We start from the raw sequence: 10,865 nt of genomic DNA, 5'->3' as shown, positions 1-10,865 counted from the left end.
TGCAATGTGCATGCGTGTGCATGCGGTGCATCTCTCCAGTCCAGTGTATGTACCCAGGAGTGGCATTGCTGGGTTATAGGTTAGGCATATTTTCAATTTCACTAGATAATGCTCCAATTTACACTCGTGCAACCATTTACACTCCCACCACATCCTTGGTGACACTTGGTCTTGTCAGATTGTAAAACTCTCTCTGTTTCTGTTTATATGTAAATAAATTTATTTCACTTGGTTTCTGAAAGACAGTTTTGTGGGGCAAAGACAATTAGGAATAAACAGTGCTGGGTGCAGTGGCTCACGCCTGTAATCCTAGCACTCCGGGGGCCGAGGCAGGAGGATCACTCAAGGTCAGGAGTTCGAAACCAGCCTGAGCAAGATGTGAGACCCCATCTCTACTAAAAATAGAAAGAAATTAGGGCCGGGCGCTGTGGCTCACGCCTGTAATCCTAGCTCTTGGGAGGCCGAGGCGGGTGGATTGCTCAAGGTCAGGAGTTCAAAACCAGCCTGAGCAAGAGCGAGACCCCGTCTCTACTATAAATAGAAAGAAATTAATTGGCCAACTGATATATATATAAAAAAATTAGCCGGGCATGGTGGCACATGCCTGTAGTCCCAGCTACTCGGGAGGCTGAGGCAGAAGGATCACTCAAGCCCAGGAGATTGAGGTTGCTGTGAGCTAGGCTGACGCCACGGCACTCACTCTAGCCTGGACAACAAAGTGAGACTCTGTCTCAAAAAAAAAAAAAAAAATAGAAAGAAATTAATTGGCCAACTGAAAATATATAGAGAAAAAATTAGCCGGGCATGGTGGTGCATGCCTGTAGTCCCAGCTACTTGGGAGGCTGAGGCAGGAGGATTGCTTGAGCCCAGGAGTTTGAGGTTGCTGTGAGCAAGGTTAACACCACAGCACTCTAGCCTGGGCAACAGAGTGAGACTCTGTCTCAAAAAAAAAAAAAAAGGAATAACCAGATGGATTTTTAAATAGAACTTTAAAAAATACAAAAGTTGAATTTGAAAACCTTATTTATTGAAGGGCCGGGAGCGGTGGCTCACACCTGTAATTCTAGCACTCTGGGAGGCTGAAGGGGGAGGATCACTCGCAGTCAGGAGTCCGAGACCAGCCTGATCAAGAGTGAGACCCCATCTCTACTAAAAATAGAAACAAATTAGCTGGAGAACTAAAAATATATAGAAAAAAATTAGCTGTGCATGGTGGTAAAAGCCTGTAGTCCCAGCTACTCGGGAGGCTGAGGCAGGAGGATCACTTGAGCCCAGGAGTTTGAGGTTGCTGTGAGCTAGGCTGACGCCACGGCACTCTAGCCCAGGCAACAGAGCAAGACTCTGTCTAAAAAAAAAGAAGAGTTTGAAAAAGATTTTAAGCACGGTGGAAGAAAGAATAAGAAGATCTAACAAATATTTGATCAACATCTCAGAAAAAGAGAACAGAGAAAGAGAAGAAGATGAAATATTTAAAGAGATAATGACTATGATACCTCCAGAAGTGATAAGCGACATAAATCCACAAAGAAAGCACATATCCTAAGTAGCTGCATAAAGATAAACCCAGGCCTGGGTAACTTGTGATAAAAACATAGAACACCAAAGACAAAGAGGTTTTTGTTTTGTTTTGTTTTTGTTTTTTTGCGACAGAGTCTCACTCTGTCACCCCTGCTAGAGTGCCATGGCATCATCATAGCTCACAGCAACCTCAAACTCCTGGGCTCAAGCAATCCTGCTGCCTCAGCCTCCCTAGTAGCTGTGACGACAGGCACATGCCACTGCACCTGGCTAATTTTTTTATTTTTACTAGAGACGGTGTCTCACTCTTGCTCCTCAGGTTGGTCTCGAATTCCTGAGCTCAAGCCATCCTCCCACTTTGGCCTCCCAGAGTGCTAGGATTACAGGCGTGAGTCGCCGCACCCAACCCAAAATGATTTTAAAAGCGGCCAGAGGAAAAGGATGGATCCACCTAGACTCAGAAGTCACAAGAGATACGAGAGACAGTCAATACTATCTTCAAAATGTTCAGGAAAAATAAATGTCAGGATAGAATTCTGTGCCCTACAAAACTTAGCATATCTTTATTAATATTGGATAAAAACAGTTTTAAGATTTCAAAAAACATCAACAATGAAATCTGTACCTAAGGATAGACATGAAATCAGTTCAAAGATTCAACTACTCTAAACACATAATTAGAGACTGCCAAATATATGAAGCAGAAACGGACAGAACCTCAAGGAGGAACCTAAAGGTCCAACAGGGTAGTAAACATTTTAACAAAACTCCTCCAACTTTAATATGTCAAGGAGACAAAATGTCAACAGAGATATAGAAGATTTGAATGATGAAATGAACAAACTTTATCTACCGTGTAGAAATCTGCACCAAACAATTAGAGAATTCACATGGCTCTCAAGCACACATGGACTATTTACCAAAAATGATCATGCCTTAGTCAGAGAACAAGTCCCAAGAAATGCAGACCATGGTCTATAACCACAATGCAATTATGTTATTAGTCAGGAACAAAACAAGTTAAATAAAAATTTTCCATACATTTGATAATTTAAAACACAATCTTTCAAAATAAGCCAGGTTTGGGAATCGGAGGAATATATGGGAATATAGATTTTAAAAAGACTGGCCATACATTAATAATTGCCATTGACCCTGGCTGATGGGTGCTGAGGAGTGCATTATATATTCTCTTTTCTTTTACATATTTAAATGTTTTCCATAATAAGAAGTTTTTTTAGAAAATATTCCTGTCAAATAATTAAAAGTAATTTAATAATACTTAGACAAACATTAGTGAAAATAATTTACATAAAACTTCAGGGATACAGTGAAAGCAGTGGTGGTGGGAAATACATAGCCTTAAAAGCTCAGAGAGAGGCTGGGCACAGTGGCTCACACCTGTAATCCTTGCAGTCTGGGAGGCCAAGGTGGGAGGATCACAGGAGCTCCAGAGTTCGAGACCAGCCTGAGCAAGAGTGAGACCCCATCTCTACTAAAAATAGAAAGAAATTAGTCAAACAACTAAAAATAGAAAAAATTAATGGGGCATAGTGGCACACGCCCATAGTCCCAGTTACTGGGGAGGCTGAGGCAGGAGGATTGCTTGAGCCCAGGAGTTTGAGGTTGCTGTGAGCTAGGCTGACGCCACAGCACTCTAGCCCGGGTAACAGAGTGAGACTCTAAAAAACAAAACAAACAAAAAGTAAAGCTCAGAGAAGAAAAGCTAAACATCAACACACTAACAGTCCAGGTTAGGGAAAGAACTGTTGCATAAATAACAAGAAAGGGGCTGTCAGGAAGTGACGAAGAGCAGAAATTAATAGATAGGAAACATGGGAGATCAATAAAGTCAAAAGTTGGTTCTGGGCGGGGCATGGTGGCTCACGCCTGTAATCCTAGCACTCTGGGAGGCCGAGGCGGGCGGATTGCTCAAGGTCAGGAGTTCAAAACCAGCCTGAGTAAGAGCGAGACCCTGTCTCTACTATAAATAGAAAGAAGTTAATTGGCCAACTAATATATATAGAAAAAATTAGCCGGGCATGGTGGCACATGCCTGTAGTCCCAGCTACTTGGGAGGCTGAGACAGGAGGATCACTTGAGCCCAGGAGTTTGAGGTTGCTGTGAGCTAGGCTGACGCCACGGCACTCACTCTAGCCTGGGCAACAAAGCGAGACTCTGTCTCAAAAAAAAAAAAAAAGTTCTGTGAAAACTGGCGAAGCTCTGGTGAGGCTGACCAAGGGGAAAACACAAGAGGGAGAAGTCACAAACAACTGGAAACGTGACAATTAGGAACCCTGCTGCCGATGCAGTGGAGGTTAAAGGACGGAGGGCGTGAGGGCACGTGTGGGACCTCAGGAGGAACAGACAGCCCAGGCTGGCTCAGGTGCCCAAGGTCATTCCACCGACCCTGCGCCCCTGGGAGCCAGAGCGGGCTCACCACGGTCCTCCCCCGCAGACGGGCGGCTCCTGGTCCACACACTGCCCGGGGCTCCCGGCGCCCTGTCTTCCGGGGAGCCCAGGAAAGGAGTTTCTGCCGCCCCTGGGAGAGACAGGCCTCTCCCAGCTCAGGCGGTGTGGCCAAAAGATGCTGGAAATGGGTAAGATAGCAATTGTATATAATGTGTTTTTAACAAAATTTAAAAAAAATAAACAGACACTGGAGCAGCTGCAAGACATTTCAAAGGGCCATTACGGAGAGTTTGGATGAGGAGCCGTCAGACTTGACGTCTGGGGTTTTGCCCCACCTGCGAGCTAGCGGGTTGGCCCCCTGAGAGCTCATGGGTGACGGCAGAACATACCAGACTCTTGCGTCAGAGGCAAAGGACTTTATTACTGAAGGCGCAGCTGGCACGTAGGGTTTCGAGTTTCTGGTGGCTCCTCCTGCGCCACAAGTCGCTCGCTCGGAGTGAGGCGAAGCCGCCCAAGTGGACCCTGAGTGCACAGCGGGTTTGCACCGCAGCCGAGGAGCCCCAAGCTGCAGGAACACTTCCTTTTCTAGGAAGTGACAAGCAAGTCTATGTGGCCTTTGCTCTGGAAGCAAACATCCTTAAACAAACCTCTGCTCAGGAGCGAGACTCTGTCTCTGCCTTCCAAGACTGTCAGATAGACAAACATCCTTGAAAAGACAGCCCAGAACAAAGGAACGTGTGCCACAGAGACCACGCGCAGGACAGGAGAGCAGCGGGCGCAGGCTCCGCAGCCAGGCAGGCCCGGGAGGGCCCTCAGAGGAGCAGTGCTGACGGACAGCCCAAACCAGCCCCACGCAGCCATGGACAAGGAAAGGACAGGGCCCTCCCCTGTGTCCCTGGGACCAGGGAACCCAGATCCTCTCAAGAGCTGACGCAATGGGGAACAGACATGCTAATGGCTGTCTGTCCTGCCGGCCAGCCAGGTGGAAGCTCCAAGCCAACCTTAAGCCTATTTTGAAAAATAAAGAAACATGACACATCTCAGGCCCAAGTGTTTTAGAGACAGGTGCCATTGCTGCAGAGTGGTCTGTCTCCGTGTCCTTTAAGGCCCTCGGCCCGCCCCTGCCCACCCTTGGCTCCAGCCCCATTCCAAGTCCCTGGCCACCTTCTACCCCAAAAGAGTTCCGGCAGAGTGAAAGGGATATTATTCATCTTTACCCCATCTCACCCCAAAAGAATTTTAAGTAACCTCCCCCAAAATACATACAGAACAAGTTTTTTTTTTAAATCAAGAGGCAAAACTGGGGTAAAATAAAAATAAGGCAGAAAAGACGAAGCGAAACCAGGAATAAGTTTAGCACCCACTGGCCGGGCGAGGTGGCTAAGTGTCCACCAGGCAGATGAATGGATAAAGAAAACGGGTGCAGCAGCTCATCCCTGTAATCCCAGCACTTTGGAAAGCTGAGGCAGGAGGATCGCTTGAGGCCAGGAGATTGAGACCAGTCCAAGCAACATAGTGAGACCTCATCTCTACAAAAACTAGAAAAATTATCTGGGCGTGGTGATGCACATCTGTAGTCCCAGCTACTCAGGAGGCTGAGGCAGGAGGATCGCTTGAGCCCAGGAGTGTGAGGTTGTTGTGAGCTAGGCTGACGCCACAGCACTCTAGTCTGAACAACAGAGTGAGACTCTGTCTCAAAAAACAACAAAGTTTAGCACCCAAAACATGGCCTTAACCATGCACCCTGTTTTTCCAGGCCTCCCTGGATCGGGCTCTGAGTTTCCCGGCAGCCAGAACAGAAAGGGAAGTTATGTTGTCACAGGGTCCAAACATAAACACAAGACAGTCATTCGGGAGAAATCTGGCCATTCAAGTACTACTGGGGAGAGAGGTGTCTCCTCTGGGCCCCTTCGAGAGAATACCAGGTGACATAGTAGAAGCATCCTGAATGCTATCCCTTCCACAAACTCAGCAGCACGGCTGCCGTGACACTTTCCCACAGCGTCCCTTACTGAAGGTGCGCATGGCCCACGCTTTGATCAATCACAGAAATTCTGGGGGGCCAAAACCCCCACGGGCTCTCAAAGGTCTCTCAGAAAGATATATAGAGGGCTGGTTTGCTCCCAGGTAACCTGACCCGCTTAGACCTGCTCTGACCTCATCACCAACCAGCCTTGTGCCTGTGATGGGCTCCTCACGGACTCCAGTCTAGTGACTGGGCCTCCACACTGTCCCTGGGCCCCAGTCCCTTCTCGTGCCCCCTCCCACCACTGTGGCAGACGTCACTAACTCGCCCAGCACTGCACCTCAGACCCTGTCCAGGCTTACACGGGAAGGCGGCTGTGACAACGTCTGCAAGCCATGTAACTGGCAGGAGATACCCAGGACTGTCCGTCAGCAAGAAAATATAAACCACCCAAAAGGAAAACAGGCAAAGGATCTTTCAAAAAAGAGAAGCCACTTGTGTCCAATATACACAAGAAGCTGTTTAGTCTCACTAGTAATTAGAGAAAGGCAAATAAATTAAAACAAGAATGAAATACCATTTTACGCCCAACAGATTGGCAGAAATTAGCATGCCCAACAAGAGCAAGCGAAGAAATGGGAGTTGCACAGACTGTCCGTGGGAGCGTGAACCGGCGCACGCCCTTGGAGGACGATTTGACAGATCTTAGTCAAGTTGAAGACGCACAAGCATTATGACCCACAATCACCATTTCCAGTCGGCACTGTAGAGAAACCCTTGTGTTTTTCTTCCAAGGAGATGCGTTCAAGGAGGTTCTCTGAGGCATTGATCACAATCATGAAATATTACAAGTAACCTATTCCCAGCAGGAAAGTAGATAAACTGCAGTATCATAAAATAAAAGATACAGAGATTGGCTGGGCGCAGTGGCTCATGCCTGTAATCCTAGCACTCAGGGAGGCTGAGGCAGGAGGATCACTCAAGGTCAGGAGTTCAAAACCAGCCTGAGCAAGAGCGAGACCCCAACTCTACTAAAAATAGAAAAGAAATTAATTGGCCAACTAAAAACACATACGAAAAATTAGCTGGGCATGGTGGCGCATGCCTGTATAGTTCCAGCTACTCGGGAGGCTGAGGCAGCAGGATCGCTTGAGCCCAGGAGATTGAGGTTGCTGTGAGCTAGGCTGACTCCATGGCACTCTAACCTGGGCAGCAGAGTGATACTCTGTCTAAAAAAAAAAAAAAAATAGCAGATAAGTCAAAAAATAAAATTTTTTTGGCCTTTATCTCGGTGATGGGAAGGCCAAAATATTAAAAACAAAATAACCTTGTTAGAGGATATATAGGTGTTTTATACCATTTTCTGTACTTTTCTGCATGCATCAAATCTTTCATAATTTATAATAAAAGGCGAACCAAACAGAAAGAGTGCTGTGACCCCTAGCGACTGGCGCAGGCGGGCAGGGCAACGGCAGGAGAGGTCACTGTTCTCTGCCTGCCTGGAATCCCAGCTTCTCTGACCTCTCCCGCCCCCGCCCGCCTCCCAAAGATTCGCACCCCTGCCTGACAATAGGTCTTGCTGGCACCACCCAGGTCCCCAGAGGCGCCGGCCCCTCCGGCCAGAGGTGGTCGCAGGGCCTGAGACAGGACAGCCCAGAGCCGCTTCACACAGGTTCCTGCTGGCCCCAGACCTGGCCCCACCGAAGACCTGCAAGGAGCCCCGGTTTTCAGGGCTCATTCTGGACCTTACACACCAACTTCTCCAGCAGGGGCTCTGGCCCCTCTGGGGCAGCTGCAGGCTGGCTGTGACCAGAGGCTCTGACCCCAAGACCTTCCCCGGAGACAGCACGCCCTCCTCATCACCACCTGGCCTGTGCTGCTGCCCAGTTTTTATATGGACCACCTTTTCATCGATTTACGAGCAAATCCTTCCTGGAAAAAGTTTTTCCATTTTTCTCTTGGTTGAAGAAGAAAATTAGGAGTGGGGAGGAGAGCAGGAGAGCATGTGCCAGGGGACAAAGGGACAGCGGCCGGGGGTGTGCAGAGGAAGACAGCTTTGGAGCAGAAGCTGCAGGCCAAGCCAGCGTGAGGGTGGGGTGGGGTGGGGTGGGGGTGGGGGGGTGGCCGCAGGCTCAGCCCGGGACCACGGGGCCTTCTGGGCAGGCCCACGGTTGGGACTTGAACCTGCAGACCAGCAGATGCCCACACCTTCTCCTGAGGGTCGTCCGACTGCCCCTCTCTCCAGCGGGGACCAGAGCAGCCCAGCACTGCTGGGAGGTGTGGGGGGTCCTGGGGAACCTGTGGGACCCAGCGTCCCCACACTTCTGCCCGGCCACCCTGGCTACCTTAACCTGGTGCTGGCCTGGAGGTGCCCAGGGCAACAGACAGACAGGTGCTGCTGGCACCTAAGCTGCCAGGGAGACGCAAGCCCGCCAGTGAGGGGCTGGCTGGGAAACCTGTCTGAGGCCAAGTCACGCTCTGGGTTCCTGGTCCCGGCAGGAGTTGGCGCCGCAGCCCCGGCTTTTGCCACCTGTCTCCAATGGTCAGGAGAGTGGACGAGGCCTCCAGCCTCTCCCCACGCCGGCGAGGCGCGCCGCCCCGACGGGAGACGGGAAGGCTGCGCGACTGCAGGGCTGCAAATGGAGCCGAGTGCGGACCCGCTCCCCAGCTTCTGGAGGGTCCTCGCCCCATCCCTCCTCCCCGGGAGCGGACGCCCTCGGTGCCTCCTTCCCTGCCTGTACAGCTCCCTGCAGGCCGCAGACGGCCCTGGAGCCCCGCTCTCCCTCGAAAGACAGGCTGGGGGTCCGGCGACGCCGGCCACCGCCACGAGGTGGCGCCGGGAACCCGCGCGGAGGCCGCCGAACCCGCGCGTCCCGCCCAGCCGCGTCCCTCCTCCTCTCTCCAAACGGCCCCGGGCTCCCAGGCCTCCAGGCCGCAGGCCGCCGCGGGGCCCCTCGCTCCCACACCCGCCCGGGCCCGGGTCACAGCGGAGCCGGCCGGTGGGCGCGCCCGTGCGGCCGCAGGGACAGCTCGTGGAAGGAGCCCACCAGGTGTGGGCACACCCTCCCTGCAGGCCCCGGGGCGCACCTTGCTCCTCCTGACTTGTGAGAGGCGCGGGGAGAGAACAGAAGGTGGAAGCGAAGTTGCAGAACCTCTGCCACTGGCAGAGCTCCCGCTGTACCCTGCTGGGGCCAGTGCCTTACTCCAGAGGTCCCCAACCTATGGTGAGTTGTATAATTATTTCATTATATTAATATATTACAGTGTAATAATAGAAACAAAGTGCACAATAAATGTAATGCACTTGAATCATCCCGAAACCATTCCCCTCTTCCTTGCCAGTGGAAAAATTGTCTTCCATGAAAACAATCCCTGGTGTGAAAAAGGCTGGGGACCGCTGCAACACAATACAGTATCGCTAACCTTTGCAGGGGTGCTCCTGCTGCTCCCCATTGTGTGGACTGAGAAACCAAAGCCTGGAGGGACGGGTGCCCTGCCAGGCTGCGCATCTGTGCCTGGGCCCTCAACCCCATGGAAGGCCAGAGGTGGTGACCACTGCGCGTGCCCGGGAGTCACCCAGGCTCCTGCAGCCTGAGCATGCCGGGTCCCAAGCACAGGCCCCCTCAGTCCCATCCCAGAACTGGAGCCCTCTCCCACCCCCACACCCCTTTCCTGGGAAGCAGCGTGAAGTCACAGGAAGAACAGGGGCTTTGGAGCCCAGAGACCTGCGCTGAAGCTTGTTCTGCAGGTGCCAGCTGTGTGATCTTGGGCAAGTCATTCAACTGCACTCATGCCCAGCCTGGTGAGTTCTAACTATTAGAAAGTAGATACATGAAATAAAATACCTGTGTGTAGCGGGTGCTCAATAAATTATTATTATTATTATTATTATTTTTGAGACAGCGTCTCGCTTTGTTGCCCAGGCTAGAGTGAGTGCCGTGGCGTCAGCCTAGCTCACAGCAACCTCAAACTCCTGGGCTCAAGCAATCCTGCTGCCTCAGTCTCTCAAGTAGCTGGGACTACAGGCATGTGCCATTATGCCCAGCTGATTTTTTCTATATATATTAGTTGGCCAATTAGTTTTCTTTCTATTTATAGTGGAGATGGGGGTCTCACTCTTGCTCAGGCTGGTTTTGAACTCCTGACCTCGAGCAATCCGCCCGCCTCGGCCTCCCAGAGTGCTAGGATTACAGGTGTGAGCCACCACACCGGGCCAATAAATTGTTACCAATGCAGGAGTGTGGATTGACTCCTAGTTTGTGCCAGGTCCTCTCTGCTGCAGTTCAAGGGACCCGAGAGACAATGAGATATGACTGCTGCCCTCCAGGAGGGACTGCTGAGCAAGATAAGATTCCCACTCTTTCCCAGAGATCCAGGAGAGCCAGACGTGGTGTGACTGAAGGGAACCTCGAAGGCTGCAAGAAGAGGTGGCGCTTTGCTGACCTTGAATGTGGTGGCATGTTTCTTACACTGCAGATTTTACATGTGCTGCAGATTATAGTAATTGTCGCTACCTTTATGGAGGCTGGTTCTTCACCCACATCCATTCACCAAATGTGTATTGAGAGCCTTCTGGGTGCCAGGTTCCCTGCCGGGAGCTGGGCACAGCCCTGAACAACGGTGACTGCCCAGCTGCGGGAGAATGGACTTCAAACACCCTCTGAGTGCACGTTAAGGTGAGCCCATCGGGCATCCCAGGGTGGGGTGGCAGGGCGTCCTCCCTGACGCAGGCAGTAAGCGGGGGCGTCTCAGTAACAGCTTTTTTTTTTTTTTTTTTTTTTTTTTTTTGAGACAGAGTCTCGCTTTGTTGTCCAGGCTAGAGTGAGTGCCGTGGCGTCAGCCTAGCTCACAGCAACCTCAAACTCCTGGGCTCAAGTGATCCTTCTGCCTCAGCCTCCCGAGTAGCTGGGACTACAGGCATGCGCCACCATGCCCGGCTAATTTTATATATATATATCAGTTGGCCAAT

General features: G+C 51.0%; 1 long non-coding RNA gene across 1 annotated transcript; it reads left to right on the top strand.

Moving 5' to 3' along the window:
• Positions 1-8,854: 8,854 nt before the first annotated feature.
• Positions 8,855-10,659, top strand: LOC105861355 (uncharacterized). Its single transcript, XR_012919229.1, has 2 exons — positions 8,855-9,698; positions 10,265-10,659. It is a non-coding gene; the product is annotated as an uncharacterized LOC105861355 (long non-coding RNA).
• Positions 10,660-10,865: the final 206 nt, after the last annotated feature.

This window comes from Microcebus murinus, chromosome 5, assembly GCF_040939455.1.
Source record: "Microcebus murinus isolate Inina chromosome 5, M.murinus_Inina_mat1.0, whole genome shotgun sequence".
Classification (NCBI taxonomy): domain Eukaryota; kingdom Metazoa; phylum Chordata; class Mammalia; order Primates; family Cheirogaleidae; genus Microcebus; species Microcebus murinus.
This window is presented reverse-complemented; position numbering and strand designations above follow the sequence as displayed.